Raw genomic sequence first — 8417 nt, 5'->3', positions numbered from 1 at the left:
TCATCCTCCTGGAATCAGATTACGGCCCAGTTCTCGTTTTCTACTTATTATATTGTGTGGTAACAATTAGGCGAAACAAACTTAGATTGTTGTTTTTACTGCAAAATTTAAGAGAGCTTAGAATAGGCTAAAGAGTGATGTGACTGTGGCCACCTGATAGGAACCTGTAACAATTCCAGAAGGCGAGCTCTGGGCCACATGTGGGGAAATGCTGTGCGGAGTGGACACACAGACAATCAGAGTGGACACATGGACAATCGGAGGCTTCCTTGCTCGCCCACTGGGGCCTTTGGTTTCCTGGGGCGGCCAAAGATCTGACGAGTCCCAGGGAGAGGACTGTTCCTCCAACCCAGCAGAACTGCTGATCCACGGCCTCAGGGCTGCCGTGGGGCAGGGCAGAGCCCAGATCACCCCATTTGTACAGGTGGGGTTTCTGGAGTGGCTGAGACATTTTCACTCTCTGCGCCCCACTTCCTGGAACAGAGTTTAAGGAGGCCAGCTGGGCGTTTGGCTCAGGAGACAGGACACGAAATGAAACCTGTCTTCCGACAGGCATCTTCTGGCTTTCCTTCAAGTAAGATTTGGACTGTAGCATTGGGTTTAAACACTGAATTTCAACTTGGTACACACACACACACACACACACACACACACACACACAGGCCCTGGGGCAATGGGAATGTTTGAAACGAACACCAGCCCCGGTCCTCTACCTGCCCAGGGTTCGATTAAGCTGCTTAGGTCTGTTTCCCCCATCCTGTCTTTCAAATATTTATGTGGCAGATTATAGGCAAGCTTCAAAGGCAAGGAAATGCAAATCTGTTCTATAAATCATAGAATAACACAGCTGCTGTCTTCCTCAGAGTGACAGCTTACGAATGCCAGCATTTCTGCCTGCAGAAGGGGTGGTGAGAGGTGGGTTTTCTGCTCTCAGTCGGGACGTGTGTGTGTGTGTGTGTGTGTGTGTGTGTGTGTGTGTGTGTTGGAGGGAGAGGAGGGAATGTAAGTTCTTACTATATTTGCCTTGTTGCAGATTAGCAGATTTTATTTGTATTTTTTTCCCACTAATTTCCCAGCACGGAAGGGTTAATTTATGTGAAGTAAGGAGTTAACTAATCCCAATGAACTGTGGGTGGGGAGGAGGAGGCATCCAGGGAGTTAGAGATGGGAATGGCTCTCAGTTCTGGGGAAATGTACTGAGAACGGTAAAGTAAGGCAGGGGGGTAGGGTGGGGCAAGAAGTCAGTAAGCAATAACTTTGCGAATTCCAAAATGAATTTAATTCGGTCGAAATCTGTAAAAAGGAAATTGTGCGTTGCAAATAGTTATGCACATTAAGCTCTGCCCCCCAGGGTCTTAACAATCTGCCAGGGGCGGCCCAGTTCTAGGCTTTTGTGGGGTCTGTTCAGCTGTTGCTATGAACACATGGATCTGATACAATGGTGTTCACTGACACGTTAGCATCCACCAAGGCCAGCACTGGGGTTTATGGGCCTTGTCCAGCAGCTGCTTCTTGCCTGGTGTCATCCCGTGGGAACACCTGGGGAAGGCGACAGTCAGCAGTGTCCAGAGGCCCAAGGGAAAGGGTGTGTCGAAGAGGAAATGCATTGGGGAAAAGTTTGATGGGTATTAGGATTCTGTGGCAGATGACTCAAACCAACTTAGGCAATAGAGGGCTTGCCTGCGTCACAGAAGAAAGTACTGAGTAAACAGATGCCGGGAAAGGAAGGGATGGAGGTAGCCGGGCTTGGGAACAGCTGCCACAGCCTAGAGCACCGACAGGGCTCTCTTCCATCACCTGTCTTTAAGTTTTTCTCTGTTTTGGTTCCCAACATGGCTGGCAACCACTATGGATTTTGTCCCTAACGCCTTTTGCCATTATCATGTCCTATTTTGAATAATCCTAGGGAAGAACTGCGATGGGCTCAGATGGGGTCAGGTGCCCATGCCTGGACCAATCAACTGTAGGGGGGGGTGTGGGGTCATATAAAAACACAGCAGCTCTTACGATTGTCTTACTTAATAAGGGAAGGCCTTCCTAGCAAAAAGGGTGGGGAAGCTTTGGGCAGACAATCCAATAACTATCTCTTATTCCAGCCAAGAGAGGGCCTAAAAAAATAGAACAAACAAAGCAGTGAAGGGGGGCCAGAAAAGATAGTGTGACCAATTAGTTATATTTGGGATTCCAGTGACTTCTTCCTTGAAACTCAGTGTTCCAGAGGATTCCTTGATGGCACTAATTTCTCCTGGTTCTCCTCTTTATTCGTTCTCCTTGATTGCCCTGGACCCTTCCCTTCTCTGCAATGAGGATCCTCTCAAGATTGCTCCTTTGCCTCTAGAAAAGACCAATAGACAGCTTCCTCCAAAATGCATAAAAAAGTCTCCCTGTCAGGACCCTCCCTCCCTTTATTTTCAAGAGAAATCTATACTTGAAAATTCATTAGTCACCTTGAATACCTTGCTAGTCAAAGTGCGGTCCCCAAATCAGTCATATCAGAATCCCTGGGAACTTTCTGCGACTGCAGAAACTTGGGACTTGCCCCAAACTGCTGAATCCATTTACATTCTAACAAGATGACCCGGTAAGATCATTAATTTGAAATGCATTACTTTAACCACTTGCAAACTGAACCCACAACCTTGCTGCTCTCAATGCCAAAATGAATATTTATCCACCATTTTCCCAGGGGTCAAAAGCAACCACTTTAAAAGCCCAGACTCATGATAACCCACAGAGTTCCTTTTTAAATTCTTCCCTGTCTTCTTTACCTACACCCAATCCATCGTTCATTCGCACCCATTCATCCCACTGTCTCACTGGTCTGCTTTCCTTAATCATGTGCTCATCACCTATAGCAGCTCTCATAGAAGCATTTGCCAGTCGGCCTCCTCATTTATAAATTTTTTAAATGGGTCTAATAATACGAGGCCTAATTTACATATTTATATATTATATAAATTTAATGTGTAATTATTTTCATTCTTGTAGGTAGGGGTGGTTTTCAGCCATGGCTTTGTGAACGGTTGCAGGGGATACTGCAAACAATATATCACGAATCATAGAGTGCTATAACTCATGACTGTCTTGCTGATATATTGCAGGAGCTTTACTCTGTTTGTTGCAAGCCCACTTCCGCCAGTTTGGCTGTTCCCGATCCGTTAAATATTGGTAGCCTTCCACGGTTAGGGTTTGGTGTCGAGGTAACACACCACGAAACAGATGAAGCTAAATTTGAGAACTCTCATTGGATGGCCCTCTTCCAAAGTCCTAGGAAGATGGTAGATGTTTTTTAAATACATAAGGCACTCTCTCTTTCCTTTATGAATTTCTGTCCGCCAAACTCTCCTTTTGTCAGGTGGTGTGAACGCTCATGGGCATTTTGGGGAACTAGCGAAGGAAGGTTCAGTTGGTCATAGGTTCAGTTTGGATTTAGCGGGGTGTACTGGTGTGGCTTGCAGACATTGCCACATACTTGCTCTTATCTGTCCTGTGCAGGAATACTCTTCCCGCCCACGGGGCAGACTCACCCATGGACGTGATAGAAGATGCAGTACCAGAGGGCGTCCCGTGAAATGAGTCTGCTCTATGGTGCCAATGCTGGATGGATACCGGGAGAGGAAGAGGAGCAAGGTTTTATGTGCAAAGCTGGAAGCTAATCTGTGGACAGTTCTTCCAATTAAACACATAAAATTATAATTGGAAGATTTGGTTCTCATGGCTTCTTAGGGAAATTCTGTTAGGAATATATTCTATAGTCAGTGTGTATAATCATAAACATTCCATGCTATTTTTTAAAAATTTTCTGAGGAGAACGTGCAAACTCAAAGTTATCAGAATTCCTCTATTTACAGGGCACAAACCCTATGGAAGAACTACAGCAAACATGTCCATTTATGAATTTTAAAAATTAGAGGAGGAACGGAATCGTTTTATTTTCTCTATTGAAAATATTATATAGGGTTTGGAGTGTCGTTGTAACTACTGTATTGTAAATGATGGAAAATAATTGCATATGTTAAAAAAATAAATTGTGTTATATTAAAAACAAAGAAAAGAAAATATGACATAGGGGTGCCTGGGTGGCTCAGTCGGTTGAGTACCCAACTTCGGCTCAGGTCATGATCTTGTGGTTTGTGAGTTTGAGCCCTGTATTGGGCTTGCTGCTCTCTCCATGGAGCCCGCTTCAGACCCTTTGTCCTCCCCTCTCTCTGCAACACACCACAAAACCAATGAAGCAAATACGAGCATTTCCATTTGATGGTCCTATTCCATTCCCTGCCCAAACTCTCAAAAATAAACAAACATTAAAAAAGAAATAATTACATAATAATTGCATGTATAATATATAGATCACATATATCTATATATTACAGCCATTTTACATATCAGCTTTTATTTGTATTATATATTTGTATAATATATAATTATCACATATCAGCTATTAATTAATACATTATGCTGCTTTCTGGATCTTTGTGTACTTATTAACGTTTTAAATTTTTAAATTTTTTATTTCTTTTCTCATTCTATTTTACTATTCATTTTGTGCCTAATTTCATTTTTGTTGCTTTTGATGCTTTTTTTCAAAGAAGGCCCTCCAACATTGGATTCGACCTCAGACAGGTGAAGATATTGGTTCTTCCCCTTCCTAAACTCTCTACCAAATCCCAACAAAGGCAAGTGTCAGATAAAATTCTACTCCACATAACAAACATGTATTATCAAGCCAGTAGAAGCGCCATCACAAACCCTGTTCGATGATCTCAGTGAAGACCAGTTCTGGGGGCGCCTGGGTGGCTCAGTTGGTTAAGTGTCTGACTTCAGCTCAGGTCATGATTTTGCAGTTCAGGAGTTCAAGCCCTACATTAGGCTCTGTGCTCACTGCTCAGAGCCTGGAGCCTGCTTCGGCTTCTATGTCTCCCTTTCTGTCTGCCCTTCCTTCAATCGCATTCTGTCTCTCTTTCTCTCTCTCAAAAATAAATAAACATCTAAAAAATTAAAAAAGAAAGACCCAGTTTCGTGGCCTTCTAGGTGCTCCCACAGGACATTTCATGAAAAGCTTATCTGAAGGAAACAATAACATCCTAAAGTCAGAATGCTGCTAACCATCCAGTTGGACTCAAAAGAACAAGATTCCTCTGAATCAGCAACTGTATCCCGGACTGTTTGGAAATGGAGCCCAGATGAGAGGGACGCACTTGCTGGATTCTTATATCCTGTTCCTCCAAGGTGGGAGGCATCCCTGCAGTATTTAATTTAACCCTCTGCTCTTGACCATCACTCACGTCCCCAACAAAAAAGCATTTCTGACATCCATTAGGCTTACAATGATAGTTGAAGGTAGAAAGACTTCAGAACCAGAAGTTCTTCCGATTTTGGGAAGAGGGCCCGGAGGGAACAGATGTGGGATGGTCAGAGCCAGCTGACCTTGTATTCAACCTTGGCCAGTGATGGGGCTCAGAGATGACGTAATCATCCAAGATGACAACCCGGTGCTTCCAAGGGGTTTTGCACCGAGAAGCAAGCCCTGCCCTGTCTTGTGGCAAGCTGGGAACACGTGTGCCCAGAGCGGCTGGCATCCGTGCTTGCATCCTTGAGAGGAAAGACGCTTGAGGAGACAAAGCTGCCTTGCAGCAAGTAGGAACGAGGGAGGAGAAATGCCCCGAGAGCCTCCAGTTACCCTGGCCACTGATGCCCAATCCTACTTCTGCCCCCTCTTGTTCGGGTTACGAGTCCACAGACTCTCTCTATTGTTTGAGCTAGTCAAAGTTAAATTTCTGTCACTTTTTAGACCAAAACTGTTTTAAACAAAGCACTAAGTAAGGCAGCATAATTATAGAGCTTGATGAAATAAAAAGAAATGGAAGCAGCAGGAAACATGGAGGACACGCGGTAATTCCCAGGAAGAAAATAACCGGGGGGAATAAACTTTGCAGTGTTGCCAGTCCGCTCCAGGGTACAGGGTTGGATCTGAAAACAATGACCTTGGAGTTTTCGCTCAGGAAGACAAATGCGACTTGCAGGTGCCGTGAGCCTTGGAGGATGGGATGGAACGGCAACGCCAGAGTCCCCTTCTCTGGTGGGAAGGGGACGAGAGGCGACCACGTGTGAAGACGAGCACACCTGCATTCGGGTGCACAGACTGAGGGGAGAGACAGTCACGGAGACGATGGAAAGAGGAAGGGAAATGAGACTGCGGCGTACGCTCCAGGTCACGGAACCTGAGGTAGGGAGCAATGGCTGGCTTCCTGAGCAGTGTCACAGGCTGTGCGCTGGGCTCACCCGCTGGCAGCAAGAGTTGGGGTTTGAAAGGACAGCAAGCCAATCCAAGAAGCAACCAGGCACAGGCACTCTGGGGCAGGAACTACACTAGATGCCAAACAGATTAACTCAGGAGCAGACTAATACAGGTTCAAGGTCACTCTAAGGGCAGAAGTCAGGTGACATGGATGAGTAAGATCTGGAAAGAGAGCATAAGGGTCTGACACTGTAGAGGGAGAAACCCAGGAGCAGACACTGGGGAGGCCCTGGGACAGGCCGGGGGTGCAGTGTGCAGACAAGATGAGTGGTCACTGGGCTTCAGACAAAGGGCCACGTGGAGTTCCAGCAGATGGCTGTCTGCTGCCAAAGCATTGCTTTGTTGCTGCTTGTCTTCGTGCATGTGGCTCTGCCCTCAGGCTCAGAGCTGAGCAGGTCTTCTAAGGGCACGTGTGACAGCGCTGGCGGGGACAGCAGCAAGGTCCGGTGGAGGTAGCAAGGAATCTCATTCTACTGGACACAGATGTCTGATAAATTCTCCTCATGCCACCAACACTTTCATCTTCCATAATTTAAAGACAGAAATAAGAAGTGCTCCCCTGAACCCAACTCTGGGCATCCTGCCCTATAGAAGTGTAGGGACAGAGACCTCGAAAGGAAACCAGCCTTTGAACAAGCTGGTGACATCCAGGGCCCGACCAGACAAGGGCCCTGAACCCACTGGGAAAACAGAGTTTAGACCTGTCCAGATAAGGGTTAGAAATATCCCAAGTAGATGTCCCTGAGCAGAGACTTGCAGGGAGCACGTGGCTCCAGAGGCAAGGGAGGCTAATTGGGGCTAATTGGGACTAACAGGATTGGGTTAACCTATGATAGCAAAAAAGCAGAACTCAAATTGTGCTTGACTTCCAAATTTGCCATCAAGAAGATGGATCTTCAGACCGGAAAAGGCAGAATTAATGGTGATGAGAAAGGATGAAGCCACATATGATGGCCACGAGCCGACTTCATGTACCCACTGAATACGTAAAGGCCCCCTCAGCAGGATTTGGGCCCCTCAGAGTGTTCCTTAGACACTTTTAAGACACCCAGGGTGCTGGACTCTAAAGGTCTCTCTACCACTCCACATCCCCCCAGGTCACTAATGGGTCTCAAGAGCTGAGCGCTCTATAGGCCACAGCCAGCCAACTCTACTGCTACTATCAGTACATGAGCCCCTGGGTGAGGGGTGCTGGCAGCATTCCCTCAACCCCCCAGAGCACAGCTGAGGCCAACTGACCTCCTTCTAGAACACAGGCTGCACAGGGGCAGGGAGTTTGTCTGTCCCTACCCCAACCCTGCTAGGTACAGTCGGGGTCTAGACCAGTTCCTGGCAGATAGCAGGAGCTCAGGAAATCATACACCTCACAAGTCTTCACTAAACATTCCAAAATTAAAGAAGAATGAGACAGAGAGTAAGTCGCAACTGTTAAAAGACGTTGCTAATTTGGGGGTTCTCAGGCCCAGATTTAGGGATGCCTTTGTACAAAGGACACAAAAGTCCCCCCTTGAGCAGGCCTGTGGCTTTGCATATAGCAAATGCTTTTGTGGAAAGTAAAGGGCTCACTGGCCTGACAAAGTAGGAAAAGAAGTTTCCCCTTTGCCTACCCGCCAAGTGGGCAGATACATTAGAAGGAGATTCCACTTACATTTGGCTGGCAGGAAGATACCATGAGTCCCAGGGAAAGCCTTATCCACTGCACACCGGATGTGCTGACCCCTGTGGTTTCCCCAAATGTAGGAAACTCGACTGCATAATTTGTGGTGGCCGGGCAGTGCGTTTGTGCTTTCCCTTAACACCACCAATAAAGAAAGGAAGGTGACCCCACTTGGTGGGCACAGCCTGGGTAGAGGGCGTGGTTAGTAGGTGGTAACTCTGTGTAAAGACTAAGGCTTGCCTTAAGAGAAGAAAGAAACAGAAAGAACTACAAAAACAACCATAAAATGAGGAACTGAATGGTGATAAGTACATACCTATCAATAGTTACTTCGAATGTAAATGGACTAAATGCTCCAATCAAAAGACAAAGGGAGGGGCGCCTGGGTGGCTCAGTCGGTTAAGTGGCGGCTTTGGCTCAGGTCATGATCTCACGGTTCATGAGTTCGAGCCCCACATCGGG

At 46.4% G+C, this 8417-nt stretch overlaps 1 pseudogene; it reads left to right on the top strand.

Moving 5' to 3' along the window:
• The first annotated feature begins 7944 nt into the window (after positions 1-7944).
• Positions 7945-8093, top strand: LOC115300617 (annotated as a pseudogene).
• Positions 8094-8417: the final 324 nt, after the last annotated feature.

The sequence above is a fragment of the Suricata suricatta genome, chromosome 8 (assembly GCF_006229205.1).
Source record: "Suricata suricatta isolate VVHF042 chromosome 8, meerkat_22Aug2017_6uvM2_HiC, whole genome shotgun sequence".
In the NCBI taxonomy this organism is placed as follows: domain Eukaryota; kingdom Metazoa; phylum Chordata; class Mammalia; order Carnivora; family Herpestidae; genus Suricata; species Suricata suricatta.
This window is presented reverse-complemented; position numbering and strand designations above follow the sequence as displayed.